The sequence below is a fragment of the Strigops habroptila genome, chromosome 10 (assembly GCF_004027225.2).
Source record: "Strigops habroptila isolate Jane chromosome 10, bStrHab1.2.pri, whole genome shotgun sequence".
Taxonomy (NCBI): Eukaryota; Metazoa; Chordata; class Aves; order Psittaciformes; family Psittacidae; genus Strigops; species Strigops habroptila.
This window is the reverse complement of record NC_046359.1, coordinates 483,356-504,676: the sequence shown is the minus strand read 5'-3', so window position 1 is coordinate 504,676 and position 21,321 is coordinate 483,356. Positions and strand designations below refer to the sequence as shown.

The window sequence follows — 21,321 nt, the reverse complement described above, 5'->3', positions numbered from 1 at the left end:
TGACCACAGGAGAAGGTGTTCAAAGAAAATGCGGAACATATTTTGAGATGGACCACCGAGATTGTTCAGAACTATGTAAATGGTGTTGGACCTATGTTTCATTCTTTATATGAAGGAAAGAATGGAGAGGGTTAAATTGAGATGGGCTATCCCTTGAGCCTTGGCTCAAACCTGGAGCTGGTCCCAAATATTCTGCAGTCAGGGTGGTGCTATATGGGGTATCTCTTCTTATGGATTCCTCTCCCAAGTCCCTGCAATGGAAGCTGCCTATCTACATGGCAGTCATTCCCCTCTGCAGTGTCGGAGAGCTGACTGAGATTTTTCCACGCAGCCTGGGATCAGAGCTGGGTGGGTGAGAGGGGTGCAAACTGATGGCTGTCAGCAGGAGTGTTACCAACAAACATGTCAGCAAAAAAAGGAGGCATCATCCCCACTAGAGGTCCTGTGGAATTTATGTTGAAAGTTCAGCATGAAAACAAACTGTCCTCATGCACCCCTGAGCTCTGTTGCCGGTTTGGGAAGCATTAACAGCGTGTGAAATTTATAAGCAGGAGTAATGGAATACTTACTCCTGCAGTACAAAAACCTAGCCACGTACTGACTCACCAGGCAGGATTTAAGTGGAAAACTGAGAACTTTGGTACACAAGAGCATGGTGGCCATCCTCTCGAATGGGGTTTTAGCATAAATTTTTCAGGTTTCATTAGCGTGTAACTTAATGGTACTTCTGTGCATTGGGCCCTTCTTGCTGTGGCTCTCTCATACGCTGCGAACTCTCCCTGGTAGTGTGTCAGCCACGTAATGGCATGCTTTACTTTTTTGTTTGGAACAATTTGATTTTAGAATAGATGCTCTCAATTAACATCGTTCAGACCAAAGTTATTGTAACTATGATAATATGTACTGCTACCTTGTGTACTAAGGATATTAAGGCAAGCACTTAATACTGGTAGGGTAGTAAATACACTGTGTGAGCTAATAAAAGGCTCCCATTAAGAAACTGAACCCTATCACTGCCTACTTTACAGGTGAAAGCTCTCAGTCTGATTCCACCACTAGATATGGGGTGGTAGGAAGACACATTTTCTCTGAAGACTAGGGCACGCAATGCTGCCAAACCAGCAGTCCCAGGCGCCCTGCAGGGAATGATTCTTGCAGCAGAGTGAGATTGCACAAGCTGTGGTGTGGAGGACTAGCTGCTTTATTTTAACTGAGAATGCTTTGAAGATACTGGTGCCGATTCTCTACTGCCTGAAACCTTTTGCTATTTATACTTGGGTAAAGTGAATGCAGAGCGAGCATAAAATGCCACTACCCTAGTGTTAAAGGAGCTGTTACCCACTTTGCCCAAATATAAATGACTATGCAAAGGGTAAAGAAAGTTCAAGGTCTCTCTTTTTGTTACAACGTTGCCCCCAGATACTGCGGCTTGTTGCTGACGGTGTGAACAGGAGGCGGCTGTCTTTGCGGCAGTTTAAGCTCAAGATGTGGAAACTCAGGGGGAAGCAAGAGCACTCATTTCTTGTCCCACTATTAGTCAGAGAGAGGAAAAACATGTTTCTTCCTCCACGTCCAAGAGGTGGCCGGGCAGGGTGGTGAGACAACGGATTCATTTGCTACCCTGACAGCGTGGGGGCGGGAAGAAAGACACTCGAAAACATCCGGAGGCGTCAGAAACGGGCGCTGCGACTCCGATGCTCCGAGTCTCCTTCCCAGCCCCTGGGCACGAAACGCCGCCGAGGCTGCGCTGCTTCTGCCCGGCGGCGGAGCGGTGCGCGCTTCTGCCGGTGCGCGCCTGCGGGGCGGCCGGTGGAGGGGGGGGGGCCGCGGGCCAGTGTCTGCCGTAGCTGCCGGCTTGCGGCCCTTGTCTCTCGGGCAGCAGCGGCACTCCATCCCCCAGAAACCCCAGTCAGGGCTTGGTTAATGAAACCTAACAACTTCGCTTCGGTTTTCCCCCGTACACACACCCACAGCCACACACAGCCACAGACACACAGGCTGTGTGGTAGCTGGCAGCACATTGACGTGCCGTGTGTTGGAAGGACACGGCCCTTGAAATCCTCTGGCACCGCAAGCTGCTGCTTTCAAGCTAGAACAGAGACAGATAAGGATAACGTGAAAGAGAAACTCAGCGTTGCGTGTTGTAAAATTGAATCCTTAAAAACCCTGGACACTTCTGGCAGTATTTCATGTCTTGTAAATAGAACGCATATATATTTATGCGTATTTTAAGTAGAATATAGTGTACTACAATTTCTGCTATCTAAGCAAATATCGTGGTAGACTAATTTAAAAATGTGGGGGTTTTGTAGCCAGCACTGCACCAATTAAATAGCAATGTGATCCATGCTGGGTGTGCTGTGCTGAGATCTGCCGGCTGCATGTCTGTATACCTGCTGGAGGCCCTAAGGGCACGCAGGAGCTGCCCTGGGACAGGGTGAGCTCCTCGGCAGCTGGCTCTGAGCAGAGCTGCATGTGGATTGTGTGCTGCAGTGCACGTAAATGGGACCTATTGAAAAAGCAAGAAATGCAAATCATTTTGAATCACAGAATGGTTTAGGTCAAAAGGGACCTTAAAGATCATTTAGTTCCAACCCCACTGCCATAGGCAGGGGCAATAATACCTAGATGAACCTCTGTTTATGTGACTATAGTTTCTTCAAGTAATTTACCTTTTGGTAGGGATGGGAGGTCATAACAGTATTAACACTGAATCGCACTTGATGGATTAATTTTACATAACTTCCAATACGTGTATATACTTCTTCACATCTATATTTCCCTCTGTCTGAAAATAACCTAACCCTAAGATTCAAGGCTTACAGCTTTAATGAAGACAAGAGCGAACAATTGCAGTTTTAAAGCTGATAGTGCCATCCATATATGCAGAATTATTGTAACATGCCATGCTGTAAGAAGGAAATGTTACAATGTTATGAGGGTGGTGAGGCACTGGCACAGGTTGCCCAGAGAAGCTGTGGCTGCCCCATCCCTGGCAGTGTTCAAGGCCAGGTTGGATGGGTCTTTGAGCAACCTGGTCTAATGTAAGGTGTCCCTGCCCATGGGAGGGGGGTTGGAACTAGATGATCTTAAGGTCTTTCCAACCCAAACATTCTCTGATTCTATGATTCTATGATGTCAGTCTTTAAAAGTAATCCTGTGAACCTTGCGTTTTGTTGCTATGTTCTTATCAGAAATCTGAAGAATCTGCATTTTTGAAAAATTGCATAATACCCAGTGCCCAGTGCAAATCCATGTGAGCAGAGCCTCGTGCTCACGGACGCTTTGCTAAACAGTTCTGAGGCTGCAAAGGCTCAGCCAGCTGGGAATCTCAGATCCACGCTAGCAGTTATCTCCAGATGGCTGCACTCTTACTTTGTACCAAGCCTTCTAGCATCTCAGCGTTTGCATGTTTGGAATGATGATGTATACTGTTCCACTTGTTTTTGCCAGAAAATGTACAGGGCATTGTATGAGAAGTTTTGACACATGGTATAGCTCAAAGGAGAGGTGAGAGGGAGAGTGTGGGGGGAGAAAAAGGGAAAGGAAAAGAGTAGGACAGGAAAGGAAAGAAATAAGAAAATGCAGCAACAAGAGTTTGTCAGAGTAATGAATTCAGTCTGACTGGCAAATACAATTTGACTGCAAGTTGTGAATTTCATTGAATTTGATCCAAGAAAGACACAGCTGAGCAATCTGCAGGAAGCAATCTTTTCCTAGAAGTATGCAGCTCCAAACTGTACAAATTCTTCCACTGGTCGTAAAATGTCTGTGCTCCGCTGAACCTGTGTAATCAGATACTTTTGAGGAGAAAGTAATGTATTGAGACAGTCAACTGAAGAATAACAAAAGCCATCACTGAATGCAGAGTTTTGAAAGAAGAAAACCTATGCAATTTGAAGTTGGCCAATGAAGCCCTAGTGATAAGGACAGTTAATCATTTCTGGTGCAGCTGTTTCCTGACATTTCTGCAAAATGTTTTGGAAAATTAATGAAGGTTGGTTCAGTAATGGTTTCAAGCTTGGCTAGTGGAAAATATGACAGTATTTCCATCGTCAATTAAGAACAAGCAAGGCTCTTTTTTTTTTTTTTTCCATAGGGGAAGTGGTATGCAGTTTGTACTGCACAGGAAACTGTAGACTTGAGAGCAGCTGTGTGATAGAAACAGGTATGCAGAGAATATGGAGAAGAGTGTGGGCCCTCTTCTCTTATCACGTGTGTTTCAATGTAGTAGAACTATCTCTGTTATATACTAGAAAAAGCTATAGCATGTGGAGTATTCCTTCAAGTGTCCGACTCTGAAAATAAATGCCCTTCTTGAAAATAAAAAACCTTGTATCAATGAGTTTTTCACTGTGATTGTATTTTATTGCTGCGATGTCCCAAAAGAATAACTTCTCTAGGTGGAGAGACACAGGGTTTTTAAGCTGATGTCTGAAGTTCACATTGCTTGCAGTTCGATCTCGGTGTGTATGATTTTCACAGCCATGCAGCACGCCGTGGTGAGCACGTGTGGTCGCTGCGCTCCCTGGGCAGACGCTACAGCAGTAGCGTCTCTGCTGTAACCGGCTGGCCACTGTGTAGTAGACGGGAACTCGTTGACCTCATGTGCAATATAGACATGGGCTTTGCATGTGTGCAAGCTCTCGATCATACCTGTGACTGTAGTGTCAGTGACAGATAGCCAAGCAAGCATGCAGTTTAGAATCATGAGCATGGCCAGAGGCTACATTCCCATCACAGATCAGCATAGCTGAAGGTCACTATAGCAGCTGAGCAGTGGCATTTGTCCACTCCTTCACCTCATAGCCTCCAGTGCCTGGCAGGCAGCCAGCTGCCGACAGCTTCCTCAGTGGCACCTTGGGGCTCCCGCTCCCGCCACAGCTCCGCTGTGCTTGAGCTCCTCCAGCTCAGCACAGCTTTGGGGATGCTGGATCCACTCTTCTTTAGATAGGCTGTATGGGACAGAAGGTAGGCGGGAAAGAGGTAACTACTACTCTTGAGAGTAAGTTGTGAAAAGCAGTCCCACACTATCAGTAGAATTAACTTCTTTGCTCACAGGGATCTATGTTTTATTTTGTGTTTAAAATGCATTAGGATGAAAATACAGGGCTGGTGTAGAAATACTGTAAGTCACTGCAGATGTTTAGGTGGACAATTTAGGTGCTCAGTACCTTTCTGGACTGTGAGGAGTTGTACAAACCTGCCTACTTTAATAGCTTTTTTGTTCCTCTGAGTTTCTGAGATACTTTGAGCCCTGCCGTAAATACAATTTGTAGCCTGTTTACTCAGTATGATGATTCATGCTAAAGTGGTTGATAGAAAGAAGATGCATTATAATGAATGGTTTACACTTTTCTAATATCACTATGTAAAGGAGACGCTTACTCAGTGCTCCTCCTGCAAATTTAGAAGACCCTTAGTAAGCTCACTAAAAATGTTCGTCTTTCTTACTCTCTCTAATGTTAGCTGTGAAGTGTGTAGTTCTTATTGATGGATTTAAGCCAATGTAAAGCAGTAACAATGGAGCTACATCCATGATTTGTGACCATTCACGTAATCACATAAAAGTCAGCCCCACGTTCTGTCTTCCTGGTGCAGGTCTTCTATGAGAAGTTTGTTTAAGACTCTCTCAAGCCTGCAGTCCCTAGAGCACGTAAACCTGTTGCTGAAGTCAATGACAGCTTTACCAGTATCAGAGCATTAGGGACAGCTCGTATGTAAGAGTTACAGATAGCTCGTATGTAATTAATCTTGATTCGGGACATTAAAAGATTAATCCTTCAAGCATCCCATCTGTAACCACGTGTGTGTTGCCGCTGCAGTCCATATACTGTTGTGCCTGCAGTGGGGCAGCTTGTGTGCTGCAGAGTATGCATGGGAGCGAGGGAAAGATGAGGGCTCTGCTCTTGCTGTTTATCTGATGTGGGAAATCTGAGGGCTCTGGCACAGACATGAGCTGCTTTTAAAGTTCTCAGCATGAGGGCTGTGCCTACAACTGCTTAGGAATTTCCCATAAAAGCAATTTGTCAATTGAAAGCGGAATTTCCACAAGAACAAGTTTTCCACTGGAAAATCTCCATATTACTATTTTTATTTTTTTGGTTTTGTTTTCCCATGGAAATCTCTGAATGAAATACTTCCCTTTAAGTCACCTTACTCCATGAAGATCTTTGATAAGCTGAACGGAGCTAAAATGGTTTCAGTTGCCATTAAGTTTCATGTGCCCATTATACACATCACATTCACCTCATGGCAAATGGCAGTACAAAAACTTGCGGCCGAAGAAGTTCCTGTGGGCAGGGCACCTTGACAATTCTCCATGTTTCACGCTGTATTGTGATCACCCGTGTGAAAAAGTCTACTAACTACTGAAAAGACAATGTCATTAGTGAAACAGATTCTAAAATGGAGGCCCCAAACCCTGGAAAACCAGAGGAACGTAGGCCATTTGTGAGCTTATATCTTTGCTGTTCAAACCCAGTTTCCCAATTTTTCATGTATTTTTTACTGGTTAATTTAAAATGTCTGTGGGGGCTGTAAAACTCTCAGATTCTGTTTGAGATTAATGGGGAATAAAAAGTAAGTACACTTAAGTGATTGTAAAATTGGCTAAGGTGACATGATCAAAGTGAAGGACTCCCACACACGTCTTGCTTTATTGCCTGCCCTAACAGTCCCTATGAAAGACAGCTGTGCAATGGCTGGGACACTACTGTAGGTGCCTGGACACCTGCTGCTGAGCATATGGGAAGGGTGCTGACACCAAGGTGTTCGTTGTATCACACAGTGACTTCTTATGGGTCGATATTAAAAAAGAATGAATGCACGTATCACTTTTACTTTTTAAGATAATGGTTTGAATAGTTCACCAAGATTTGTAATAGATTCTGTGTTCTCCTTATGGCGCCATATCTCCAGACTTCTACGAATATTTTTCTTTGTCTTGCTATCCCTCATTGGTTGTTCATCCTGTTCTCATTCAGACATGAGGCAGTTCTACTTAAAGGACTAAAACTTTGGCTATATTGCATGGTGACCAGCTGGCAGATTTGGCGGTGGTGGCCAGTGGCATGCACAGAGGACTATTCTTTTTTTCCTGTGCAGCTTCAAATAAGCCAGTCTCTGTTTCCCTCTTACTTGGATTGAATGATAGAGCTTCTGAGAGATATATTGGATATGCTCATAAATGTCCCTGAGGGAAACATCCCCCAGAAGGAAATGGACCATACTAGAAAGCACACTGTATGACAGCTACTGCACCAGAGGAAACTCACTATCTACATGAGGCTGATGGTGCAGATTTTTTCACCTCGTGCACACAGGAAGCAGCATGGCAGATGTCTGACTTTCCTTCAGGCAGCCTCCTCTGTGCTTCTCAGAAAGGCACGGGAGTTGTGGTTAAATATTACAGTCTAACCTTTTACTTGCTCGCTTTAAACCATTAGCTCCATTTTAAGTATCTCTTCCACAGGACGAAGGGCAGTTGACTCTCAGTCATATCTTCCAAATGAATGACTCAGAGTGAAAATCCCAGGCTACCCTCATCTATAGCAGAGCCTAGTGCTAGTGTATCTAGTGAAATAGATAAGTGCAAAGGTCCTCCTCTGTCCCTTGTTCTCTCATAGGATACTTTCTATTTCCCTCTTTATTCTGTCACTGGTTTGGTTTGTCCGTTGTAGTTTTCATTGGGTAGTGTGAATCAGGTTTCTGAATGCTGGCTGCTAGATCTGAAGCTTCTTGCTTCTGGGAGGATGGGAGCAACAGCTTATGAAGAACTTGCTTGCCTGTGAAGTCAGGAGAGCTTTTTGAAAGCTGCCTTATCGATTAGCCCTGCCAATATCCCCATTCTCACCAGAGGGTGCTGGGAGCCCTCCCGGCTCTGAACCTTTCTGCTTCCCCATTGCTCAGCTGCTCCAGTGGTGCTGAGGACAAAGGTGACAGATCTGAATCAGAAGAAGAGGTGGCACGTAAGGACTGGTCATTTATTCTTTACTTAAATATGTCAAAATTGCCTCTATGAGACACCAACATAACTCACTTAAATTCAGGGGAACACCCAATAGGCTTTCCATGCTAACAGTAAAGACTGAATTGTACCTGAAAAGCTGAACACAGCTTCAAAGATAACACAATGTGATAACCCCATTTCCACCTGTGTGTACTGTCCTTTGGAGAAAAAAATAAGGCCCACCTCAGTTTTAATCTGCTATACTAAGAGAAAAGGTGTTCTTCAGTTATAACTGAAACTGGAGTTTTCATTCACCTGTTAGAACTTAAAAACTTAAGTGAAGGAGGGATCATAGCAATTATTCAGACCATTTGGCAAGAAAAAAGGATTAGCAAAACCTACATTGGTGACAATCAGTCAGTTGTATTTCACAGTTGCATTGCAAAAGCTATAAGTGGCCTCAGTTCTAAATTTAAGATAGGCAGAAATTGTTCTGTTTAGTGTGTCCTAAAATTATCCAGCACAGAAATACTTTGGGGAAGTGTAAAAATGAATTCTCAAATTTTCGAAAGGCAGCTTAAAGGGGAAGGAATGCTGATGTGGAAGTATTAGATAAATGCCATCTTGGTAACAATTTTACCAAATGTAGGGAAGAGTCATACACTTTATGTCCTTGTTATAAGATTCTTGGAGAAAATACTCCCACTCAGATAGAAAGTCACTGTAAACAGCTCTCCTGCTGTTAGAGTTGATGTACTTTTGAGGATGCAGTGACTCTTAGAAGGAGCGGAGCGCATTGTGCAATAACGTGACCTTATGTTGCATAGACACTTCCAGTTTTGGAATGCGAAATGTCTGAAACTGGGAGTGGGTGGACAAGAGGTGGAGCCAGCCAGGAGCCTGGGTGGCTGCGTTTCTGAGAAACTTTCTTCTGTTGGTGAGTACTGCTAATTTGCCAAGCATATGGCTAAAGCCCTGAATAGTGCTGAGTGGAACCACTAAACAACATTGGGTCGCTAACAGACGTGGAGCTATAGGGTGATATTTTGGAAGTTCAACCCGTAAACCTTAGTTGAAAACAAGGCTGAATTCTTTCAGACCCGAAACCACAGCCTCCCAAAATGCGTCAGAGGCTCTTGATGCTGCAGCAAGGTCAGCTTCCCTCCCCCCGCTACCTGTGAGTCAGGACAACTATTAAAGGAAGCTTTTATTGGAAGCTGTCAATAGAGAGGTAGACAACATGCAGATGGGGAGGACACAGTGGGAAACAGTTTGGATCCTGTGCCTGCATAAATGGTCACCAACAAGGAGAAGACCATTTTTCTGGAGAGCAGAGGGATGCTGAGGAAAGAGTAGTATTTGAGCAAGAGGTAGGTTTGCCTGATTTCACCTTCTCCCTAATTGTAACTAGGATTCAGAGTCCACTCAAACTGGCATTGTATCCATTTTTCAACGGGACAAAGGCTAAGTCTCCTGCGGGCTAGATGCCCTCGGTGCTTGTTCACAGTTTCTTATGTATCTACTTTTGATGAAAATCACAGAAAAATAATCTGAGAGCAGCTCAGTTCACCATAGATAGAAAAAGAAAACCAAGGAGGAAACAGAAAATATTGGATGGGTGGTAATTTCAGCAGTGTGATCTTCATTTTCAGGCAATGCAGGCGCTTTCTGAAATAGAAACTTTCTGTGGGGTAGTCAGGCGCTTACTCTTTCCTTTGCTATAAATCCAGACCTGCTCATGAGTGGATCAACACTATTGGGACTTAAAAATGTCAGTGAACCATTCATGTTAGTGTTCTATTTGTAAAAGTGTTCCTTTAACTTTTTCCTTGTTGTTCGTTATTGCTGCTGTTACCTGGACTGCTCTAGCAGAGTGTTAGCATAGATGAAATTCCTGTAACAGGCAGCATTGTAACAACTGGGACCTGTGGTTTTAGGTGTGCTCTTCTTCTAATGCTGGCAGGTGCTCTTTGCTTCCGGAGTTCACTGTTACTGCTGCTGGAGAAGAAATACCTTGCAGCAGCTTTGTGATTAAAAAGATACTTCTAGAACTAATTTACAGTGTCAGTACTTTCATTGTTTTGCTGTGAGATTGCTAGCAAAAGGAAAGAGATCCTAGAAACCAGCTATAGTTATTTAATTCATGACCTGTCAGAAAAGAAGGTTTTGGTTTCCAATCCCGATGAGCACCTTAGGTGAAAAGCAGGACATGGTCCTGGCTATGAAAAAAGCTGACCTACCCGAGTCCTCAGCTCACTGGGTAACACAGCATTTGAATGATTTTTCTGAGAGCATCCCATATGAAGTTTTCTGCTATATTAAAGGCATATGTCGTACCGGTTTGATCCACTTTCCATTTCACTGGTGAAATATTTATATTAACTTTCCCACACGCTGACTCAAACTGCATAAAAAGGTGAGGAAAAAGTTACTCTTCTTTGCACCTTTAATTTTTATATCAATGTTAATATTTAAATTTAAATCTGTGGGTGGTGCATTTCATAAGCACTCTCAGCAACACTTTGTTCATGGAGATGTAAGTATCCTTTTCTCTAAAAAGTTAAAAACAACTGGATGCGCTTGTGGTGTTGCTCTGACTGCCAAGCCGTTCATTAGCAGTCAGGCAAATGGACCTCTTAATGCAGATATGCCTAAGCCCATATGTGGATGTATTCAAGTGTGGAGTCTGAGTTGGAGAAAGTAAGCTGCTCCTGATCGACTTGCTGAGGCAGGTATCTGCCTGAAATTAGATTTATGTTTTCCATCCAGAAAGTGTTTGTTCTGAAGATGGTTGCGAAGGAAAAAGAAATACATGTTCTTAAAGCATAAATCAAAGCAGTGGTTTATCTGAGCTGTATGATGAGTGAAGGAGGGAGTGGACAGGCAATCCTGAGCACAGCAGTGTGGGCTCCCAGGAGGGGCAGAGAACTGTACCTGGGGGCTACTGCAACAGGCAAAGGGAGATCTTGGACATCTCAGCCCGGCTAGCTGCCACATTGCCTTTTAGTGTGATTCAGCAAATCATTTCCTCATTGAACAAGATGCTTCCTCTGCCATCTGCCCGGTTGCCTGTCGTCTAAACCTGCTGTGAGCAGCCAGCAGGAAGCGTGGCTGTCTTTCACCTCTGCTGGCCTTTTTCTGGCCTTCCTCTGCCCTTTGCCCTCTCTGGCAAGTTCCTGTTGCAGTTAGGCTGCAGGGTAGCACATAACTGGCAGCATCTTCCAGATGTCATGTGAAACTGCAATTCGGTTCACATCAGTTCTGTTCTTGGTTTTTTGGTTTTTTGGTTTTTTTGCTAAGGAGGTTTACGTAGAATATAAAAGTCCAAGTTGTATTTTAGGATTATATTTGACATCCTTGAACAGATCAAGGAGAAAAATAAATAGTTACCCTGAAGAAAGCTATGAAAAAAAAAATCAGACTGATAGCTTTTTTGCTTTTAAGTTTTACTGATCAGGAATCAGAGGCTGAATTTTGGATCAAACATCCGTAGCAGTTTTGCAATAACATACTCCCAGCTTGTGAAGATGCAAAGAGCAGCTCCTCCAGCTCTCTCTAATGAGCCAGCAGCCCTTTGTTGGTGCTCACAGGGCAATTAGGCTCCCTGCTAGAAGAGCAGTGCTTGTTGCACACTTGCATCCAAGTGATTGGGGTTATTTTACTCAAGCAGACCTCACTGATCCACAATTAAAACGGCATTTTCATCTCACACATAGAGGTTGAGAAAAAGCTTTTGAAGATTTTAGTTGCTCTGATGATGAGCTTAGTAGAGGAACAAAATTGAAAAAGGGTCTTCTGTTGTAGCAGTTGGGTCGTGACGGAGACCGTTGGCTACTTCATTATAGCAAACCTGTAGGTGGCCTTACTCATGTTATAAAATCCAAGAGAGGAGCTGTGACTTTACTGACACCTTGGAGGGGAGCAGAGTCAATCCTTTGCAGAAGCAAGGTCATATCAGCTGTGCCATGTGCAATACACGCTGACAGTGAGCCCTTTCCTCTCAGCTGCTTTGAAGTTACAGGCTCTCTCTTTCTGACAGGATCAAATCTGAGTGATGAGGTCACCCTGGGTTCGGGCAACTTAAAATCTGTCTGTAATTTTTTGCACCCGTTTGCTTGTGGTATTTATAGCTCATTTACACCTGCGCTTTCTCTTCAGATTAATAGTTACCAGCAGCCTTCCTTGCTGGTAATGGTTCAGCTCTGAGGGAAACACTGGATGTAATTTGGAGGGTGATTAGGATGAGATCAGCTCTTGAAACCCGAGTTAGGTTAATAATGAAACCTGAGTTTTGTTAATAATACATTGTAATTATTACTGCTGGCAGGGCAGATCTCTCGTATTTCCCATCTTTTAAATTGAGGATCCTAGTTACGGTGGTCCGTTCGACTTCTCAGCCATTCCGCACCTTGCTCGGGTCTGCAGAAGGACAGTGTCCCAACTCCTCCACCAGATTTCCACTCGTGTTTTCCCGGGTAGAGCAGTGCCTCTGCAAATGTTGGTGCATTACACAAGTTGGGGTGCAGAGAGGCCGAGAGGAGGATACATGATCAACAGCGGAACGTTAATAATACAACACACCTAATTGGACCTGCCCTTTTGCCCAGCAGTGAGGACATATGTCAGCACATAGCAGGCGCCAGGCCATTGGCAAGCTGCTCCCACCTCCTACAGGTCTTCACAAGCATAAAAATTGCATTATGAGCTGAGCAACTTGCCTACTGTAATTGCCAATAAAGCATTAATCCTCACCTTTCGTGGTCTGCATCTATTGCTCGCACCTCAGCGATGCCAGGCCAGGCTGGAGAGGTGACATAAATCATAGTGTGTGTTACACGTTGGTGACTGGGAGGGGAGCACATGCCGGTGAAAGCGGCGCTGCACAGGGACGGGAGAGGACTGGGCAGGAAAAGCAACCTGTGGCAGGATGTAGGGAGATGTGAGATAGCGCAGCCCCTTGTTACTTAATGCCATATCTTCTTACTGCCTCCCATGACTCCCGTTGCAATCTCCCTTGCTATCATCCCATGCTGGTGCCCACTGCTTCCATTTATTTGCCTGTGGTGACATGTCCCTACCCAGGGAGCAAAGTCAGCGGTGCTGTCGCCAACTGTAAACTTTCATTGTGTGAAAAGTGCCACTGTGGCAGTGCTGTCCCACATGAGGTGCAGGCAGACTGCGTGTCTGGTCTCCCACCTCACTTGAGCCACGTGCTTGTGGAGGCCCAAGTTAGGGATGGGTTTGCATTTGGGACAATAACTTCCCAACACCTGCAGTTTAAACACTGGCTGATGAGGTAATGGCCTGAAACTGCTTCAGAGGAGGTTTAGACTGGATATTAGGAAAAATTTCATCACCATAAGGGTAGTCAGGCATTGGAACAGGCTTCCCAGGGAAATGGTGGAATCATTGATCATGGAAGTGTTCAAGAACCATGTAGACAAGGCCCTTAGTGACATGGTTTAGTGGCGGGCTTGGCAGTCCTGGCACAATGGTTGGACCTGATGATCTTGAAGGCCTTTTCCAACCTAGTTGATTCTGTGATTCTATGGAGAAAGTCCATAGCAGGAACTTAATGAAAAGAGCTATTACCCTATTATGTTATACTTCTGCTCATTTTGGTCGAAGGTGTCCCGGCTCATTGCAGGGGGGTTGGACTAGATGACCTTTGAAGGTCCCTTCCAACCCAAACTATTCTATGATTCTGTGATTATCTTACCTGTATTGGGACCAAGTGTTGTAAAAACAGAAAACAAAGGTTTTGTACTCTTGAACCCCTGATGGGTGGGCTTTGTACCAGTCCAGCAGATCCTCATCAAGGCTTGGGCAGCAGAGAAGGCAAGGCAAAGGTGAGCTGGCAGCCCTGGAGCCCTGGGAAGGAGAGAGGTGGCACTGAATAGGGCTGGCTGGATGTGGTCATGCAGCACCGTGCCCTGCTCTGCCGTGATATGTGACTGCCCCTTCCTGCCCCGTCTGCCAGCTGTGCCAACCCACCAGGGCATGGAGCTGACTGAAAAATGACCATTTCTTTCCCTCAGTTTATTCTTGAGTGAGCCCGTTTCTTGGTTTTAAATTGAATTTATGCACGGGTGAAGCTGTTTCTTGTGGGGGTGCTGAAAGCCCAGAGGCCAAAGGCCCATGTGGGTGTAAGGGGCTGAGGTGGGCCCTCACTGTGTTGCAGCCCCTTTGTGACAGTGCTCCCAGCCCATGGGGAGCCAGAGAGGCAGCTGCCAGGCTCTGAAGTTGGATAATACACTACTGTTACTTGAACAGAATTTCTGGGTGGCGGGGATAGGCTGAGGTTCTGATCACTATGCTTTTAGCCTTATAACTCAAGAATGCCACAGTGGTTGAGGGAATGTGGTCCTGTCTCATTAACTTTATGTAAACATACTGCCAGAGTATGGTCTTCAGTATTTAAACCTATTAATAATTATTTTTACATCCATATTTCCTCCAATATAATAACATCTACTCTTCATTTCAGATGAAAATTAAATTGTCTGAAGAATAATATCGTCAGCTGATTTGTCTTGCATCACAGTGTTTATCTATTCTAGCAAAAAATCAGTGACTATTAAATTTGCTGCTAAGGCATAGGATGAAAAGACAAAACTATGATGCTGAACAAAGAATGGTTGCATCAATGGGAATTAATCACAGCATATCAAGAAAGAGCATACTCTCGATTTCCCACTGGATTTAATGTTACAAATACAATCTTATTAACTGAAATTACTTTTTTTTCAATCTTAAAATCAGAAGAAAATAAAAATTGTAATGTCAGGATGATCATTTTAATTGAATCATGCATGTGAAGTTGGCAATATCCTACAGTGGGCTTTTTTAATTCTTGTAAGTGAGAGAAAAGGTCTGGTATAAACCTGTGCATTTTTGTTTAACCCCAGCCCCAGAACGATTGATGTGAGGTATATGGAGCCACACAGGAAGGCTGCATAATAATGAACAAACCCCTCATTTAACCATCAGCCAAAGGAGTCACAATATTAAATAGGAAAACCATAATTGTGGAAAAGACCATTTCCTTACACAGCTCGTGGGGAGCACTAGAAAGTTGGCATGTGTATTACTTCCAGTAGTAATAGTGCAGTTATGTTCTTTAAACAGTTGCAGACATCCTTTAGAGTCCTTGGGACCTGGCTTGCTTTCTCGCTTTTCTTAGAGGGAGCGAGAGAGAGATTGCTGAGCATCTCTGAACATCTATGCTGAACACAGCTGTGGCTCATCCTGTTATAATTAGATCTGTGAAAGCTGCAGGACTCCTGACACAGTTAAGGTGGGGTGAGCAGAGGGCTCAAAGTGTGGTCAGCACCATGGGCAAGGCTGGCAAGAGCCAGTGGCGTGAGCCCTCCTGTTCGTGGGTGGGAGGCAACCCCTTGGCTGCAGCCAAGAGGAGCAGATAGATAGCCCGTGGTGTCTGAGCACTGATCTCCACACACTGTGGTGACATACACAGGGTACGTTCATTAATTCCTCTAAGTACAGGTAATTGGGAATCAGAAATTCAAATGTCTGGTTGGAAGCACTTCTCAATACTGCTCATAAGATACTAAACTGTATCACTTGGCCAGACTGTCATTTATGCTCATGTCACCTTATTAGACAGCATAAGAGTGTCTTAAATGAGAGTAAATGATATTCACACCCTTCCTAAAAACTCCTTTGTGCTGGTAAATTGACGTGAACTGGCTTCAGAGTGGGTGACGCTTGCAGAACAGGGCTGTAAAAGTGCAACTGCATCTTATGAGTTGCATTTGCACTTCGTGTCTGTTATGTGTGAAGCACACACCATTGCGTGCACATGACTTGCAGTTGCACATGTGTCTACTTCTGGTGGGGCACAGCCTTCTTACAAGGGCAGTGCTGGCTCAGGCAGCAGAGGTGGCATAGGGCTTGTCCCCCTTCCTTCAGCTCTGAGAGTCTCATTTCAGGTCCCTGGAGAAGTTTGCTTTCTTTTTGAGAAGAAGCTTTTGTTTTTTCTTCTGAATCTGTTACCTAGTCTGATAAGTTGTATTAGGATGTCTTAATAGCAAATTCTAGTCTATTTGTTACGTGATATCAGGACGCAAAAGCCATGTGGAATATCTACCTGGTCTTTTCACATTCAATCTTTTCATAACCTCAGTGAGAAAGGGACAATTTCAGAATCTGAATTTTCCCCTGTTCTTGTTTCTCAAGTTATGTTTAGAAACAGGAAGTTGTTTTGCATAAAGGTAAGATTGTGTTTTTGACAAGAAAAGTTGGTGTTAGACCAGCTAAATATACCCACACAGTAATACTCAGTGGATAGTCCTAGCTATTTTTAGGCTTTATTTTTGCTTGTCTTTATTTATTTATTTTGTTTTTAGTGACACCTCGTCTGTACCTTCAGCTCGTAGTGAGGCACCACTTCCTGCACCGGTATGAAACTTGCAATTACAGGAGGAGTCAATCTTGTCAGGTGTCATTTACCAGGCATTGCAGAGGGCTGGTTTCAGTGAAGGAAGAACAAGGCTTAATAAAAAGAGAGAGAGGGAGAAGCATTCTCTTAATAATTTGCCCTTTGCAACAACAGAACCTTATCTGATCACCCACGCTCATCTGGCTGCTGACGCTGTACTTGCTTCATTAGCACGAGCTATTTTTACACCTTTTGTGTCTTTTGAGGAACCGAGTGGGCCTGCTGGCTTGTAATGATTCACCAGCTCCAGGCGAACAGGGTGTCCTCAAATCCTGCGAGGGGGAGAGGAAGAGAGAAGTAGGGGGGAGAGTTCAATTGAATAAGCAAGTTGATTAATTGTCTTAGGTGGTCTGAGAGCTAAAATGTTGCACTTTAGTCTGAAGGAAAACAGTCCGTGTACTTTTGGTTTGCCATGCAGTTTTTCAGATTGTTAGCAGCTATCCCAAGGAACATTTAGTAATTAATTAGTTTTAAGCGTAGCTTTTCAAACATGAAGTCCTATATGCTTGTGCGTGTACTCTATGTGTTCATTTCCCTGTCTGTAAAGGGGATGTGGATGTTTGGGTTTTGAACTGTATGATCCTTAAACGTCCTTTCCAACACAAACCATTCTATGATTATATGTTGGTGATGCTTTCTTTTGTCTGTAGGGTAGAAGTGTTGTTGGTGTATCACAAGCACCCAAGGGACTTGTGGGCCAGATCGTTAGCTGACTTCACTTCCACTACTAATAATGGAAAGAAAACTAATTTTGGTGGAATCTGACAAGCATGATGCAGAGAAGGAGAACCCTGTATGGAGCTGCCTGGAGTTTTCTAGAGCTGAGCATCTGTTACTTTCGCTTTCAATAGATCATCAGCCCTCAAAATGTCCTCTTAGAGCCTGCTGAGCTCTTGTCTGGTGGGTGAAATTAGGATTTTTGCTGTCCTTATTTTGACTTTTCCTAGGTAGGAGTGATTTGGCATCCAGTTGTGCCACTCATTGAGTACAGGATAATGGTTTCATGTTGCGGGTTTCCTTGGAGTAGTTTCCAAAGTTGGTGAGATGTTGGATATGCATATGAAACTTACATATGTATGAAACTTTCGTACATATATGAAAAGGTGCTGTTTGTATTAGGAATGTCCCGTAATACTGCACCCTGGTCTAACCTAGTCTGATATAAAATCATCGTGAAACCTGAGCAGTGTCTTTCCCAAGAAATGTTTTGTGTTTTATTGTGTTGTGCTTCTTGAGAATCTGTAACTGAGCTGTCAGCTTGGCCTGTCCCTCAAATATCAACACAGCCCTGTGGAAAAACACAGGTTTTATGTGCAGATTCAGGCATTTTGGTAGACCTTAATCTTTTCAGAGATGTTTGCTCAGGAGAGTGATGCTTTTGTTAATAAACACAGTTGCTTTGTGTTTTGTAGAAAGAAACCTAACCGCAAAGAGTGAAATTCATGTATACCTACAAAATGCAGCAGAAAATATATGCATATTTTAGTGACTTTCTAAAGACATGTTCTGATGCAATTGAATATTATGCATACTGACTTCCAATGCTTCATACAATAAAAAGTAGTATTGTAAATTATGGCCAGCATAATTTTAAAGGGCTTTTTCTTTTCTATCTTTTTTTTTTTTTCCCCGTTAGGCATCCTGAGGGTTGTAAAGAAAGCAGTGTCCTTAAACGTGCAGTCATGGAAATGTATCTTACATTACCACTGTAGTGGTCAGAATTACAGAATGGTTGGGTTGGAAGGGACTTTAAAGATCATCCAGTTCCAACCCCCTGCCATGGACAGGGACACCTTCCAGTAGAGCAGGTTGCTCAAAGCCATGTCCAACCTGGCCTTGAACACTGCCAGGGATGGAGCATCTTTAGGCAACTCTAAAGTATCTTTAGGTAATACTAAGTGACTAGATTTGCTACAACAAAATGCCTGTATTGAGTCACTAGTTAAAATGAAACATTTGGGTTGCAGAGTTGCGACTGTTGTGACATCTGTGCAATATATAGGATTTAGGTCTTGTTACCTGATCTCAGCTTAACTTTAACAAAGCATTCAGATTGGATTGTAATAAAACTGCTGTGAATGCCTGTTCTACTTTGGGTGCAAAAAAATGGAAAAAAAAATATGGTAAGAGCATGCTACCGATGTTTAGCATACCTCTGTTTTTGTTTCGACATGTGGTGACCACAGGCCTTAGTAAACAATCACAGGTTTTAAAATAAGCTTGTATAATAATCAGTGTGAGTGAAAAACAAACGCAAGCTCAGATACTATAAATGTCTTCCTATGTAATTCTTCCTGGGGTGAGGGCATCTGTCAGAGACAGTGCATTTGCTCATTCAAGAAAGTGTTTGAAAGACACTGATATTTTCATGTGGCATGCAAGTGGCTTCTTCTGACATGGTGTGAAAGGAGGCATAGCTGTTCGCAAAATCTGCCATGGTTGCATAATTAGGATTGTGTAACTTCTAAACTAAAAAAGCCTCACTTCCCAGAAAATTCAGCAATATTTTCACCCTAAGATGAAAATGCTAGGCAAAGCCCTGCTATTTGTCCAATATTTCCATTTGGCAGCAGAATAATAATTACTTTGTACCTAAAAATGATGCAATGTTTACACAAAATTTGATAATCTTTTTTCCTGGGAAAACCTGGGGGAAAGCTGTATGTCTTAGCAGGGACTTACCAGCATAGGTCTGTTCTTCCTAGCAGCTGCCTAAGGTTGCAGTTTTTGTGTGAAAACAAAGAGGCATTTCAGCCTTCGCATATAATTTCAGTTAGGAAAGTTGTTATATCTGACAACTGTAGCAGTTTGAACTCTCCAGTGACACTGTTCCTACCCTTCTTACTGTAGATGATAGATGATGTTTTATAAATCTAGAAATTACTACAAACCTTGTCTACATGGGAGTCTTGCTCTTTGCATACACTTTGTCTTTCACAAGTGCTGCTAAATTCATAGTTTAATTAATTGTCCTTTATAAAGTGAGAAATTTCCCTTTCTGATTAACCTGTTTCTTTGTGTTGAATTGAGAAAAAATTCTTTAATCTCAGTAATTTTCACCACTTCTTGCAAATGCAAAACTTTCATTCCAATCCCAATGGCATCATATAGCATCATTCGTTAGTGTCTGAGCCTCTGCTTGTCACAGATTTTAGGTATTTAGCTTTGGCGGGGCTACATAATGCCCATTCGTTTACATTGCAATAGTTTGGGGCCATAAGCAGGGCCAAAAGCTCAATTTCTTTTCTACACTGAAGGTGTGAAAAAAAGTAATCCTACAAATAGTGATTAGAAACTATTTCACACTTTTATAATTTGGCATGGTATCCTTATGTTCAAATGCTGTCACTTATAAGAAAGTGAGATAGAGTTTCTGCTGATGAAAAGAGCAGCCCAAGAATTAAGACCTCATTTGTATCTCAGCACTGCTTTGAATACTACTATACATTGTTAATGGGTATTTAGTTAATACTGTTTGTTTACTACTTAACTCACCCTTGGGAGGAACTCATTCTTCTGCAGGTTAGGACCAATGGGATTAGGCATCATATAAACCTAACTTCAGCCATCAAAATAGTGTTTAAAGAGGACCTTAGTGGTGGGCATCTGTTTCTCACTGTTCTCTGCACGGGAGACGCTCTCACTCTTCTAAGTCACTGTGTTCTATGATTCAAGAGAAACTGGGGGGGGTGATGGTGCAAAATGACTGTGAAATTTTTGTTGCCGTCTGAAATTTTAATAACACTGGAAGTCCTGTCTGTCAGATCTGCCATTGCTCTGCCATCGCTCTGCCATCACATTTTAAGGTCCACGTGGGAAATGATATTTTGGTATTTTACTCACCCATTTTCATTTTTTAACTTGCTCCCCAAGGAAATAAATAACGGTGTGAGATTAGCAGTGTACATAATTGTCTTGTTTAGTTTCATATCTGAATAATCCCATTCCTCTGCTTTTGTATAGAGAGATATTCAGGACGTCCTCATTGGAAGAAGCCAGTCAGAACAGCTAAATTTTGTATTATCTGACAAGCTTAAGCACCTCTGACAAACTCTTATGTTCAACTCAAGGAGTAGAACTGTGATTTGTTTGAAAGCTTCAACCTATAAAGGAAGTGTTTAAGATTAATTTGATTCCTGTGTAGCTTTTTGTCTCTTTCTTTTTTTGTCTCTCTCTCTTTTTTTTTTTTTATGCACATATATAGAGTCATCCTGTGGAAATAAGTGTGTTTAGGTGTTTAGTTGGACTTTGGTGACATGAAAGCTTTTTTTATACATTTTTTCCATCTGGTAGTAGTGTGTACATTGCGTATGATGCTGAAATAGGAAATAGTGATGTACTTTAAGTGAGCAATCCTTGTCATTATAGTGAAAAGGTCACTGTTAAAGCATTTCTGCTGTAGGCTTCTTCTATAGCTTCTTAAAATACATTCAACTTGAATTTAAGTTTTTTGGGGGGTGCTATTTTTCCATAGAGAGTGGCAATTTAAAATTATATTTGAGATACTTAACATAGCAAAAACCGAGTGTTTTGCTGCAGCTGTGCTCTAAGCATTTATGATGCAAGCCAGCATCTCTTAAAGAAAATTGCCCTTGTTTTCTTACTAACATGTAATTGAACATATATTGTGATATATGTTACAAATTTCTCTGTAGACCTCTTAGAGGTGTTGGATTAGTTTATTTTCACTTTGTAACAAATAACCTCAGATATCTACTATGCAGGAGGCAAGAGCCTAAACCTAAGTGATGTCTCATTTTGTTGTTTCCTATGAGAAATAGATCTGGAATTATGTTCTTGGATTTGCAACTCATTGCTTCAGATTCATATCAGGGTAATGTAGAGCAGAATTTAGCTCTTACTTGCTGTTGGAATAATTTGTCTCCTTTTAGTTGCTCTGAGTCAAGCC

The 21,321-nt window shown here is 42.8% G+C and overlaps 1 protein-coding gene across 16 annotated transcripts in view; it reads left to right on the top strand.

The window, feature by feature from the left end:
- The window catches only part of HIVEP2 (HIVEP zinc finger 2), a 142,244-nt gene that overhangs the window by 90,558 nt on the left and 30,365 nt on the right, over positions 1 to 21,321 (top strand). Inside the window, exons 1-2 of one of the 16 annotated variants that reach the window (XM_030498944.1) lie at positions 3,110 to 3,997; positions 4,100 to 4,168. The exons of 14 other annotated variants lie outside the window; for them this stretch is intronic. The gene's annotated coding sequence lies outside the window, so the exon portion shown is untranslated. Of the gene's footprint in view, positions 1 to 3,109; positions 3,998 to 4,099; positions 4,169 to 21,321 lie in introns of those variants that run through there. One more of the 16 variants, XM_030498938.1, reaches the window with a different exon arrangement.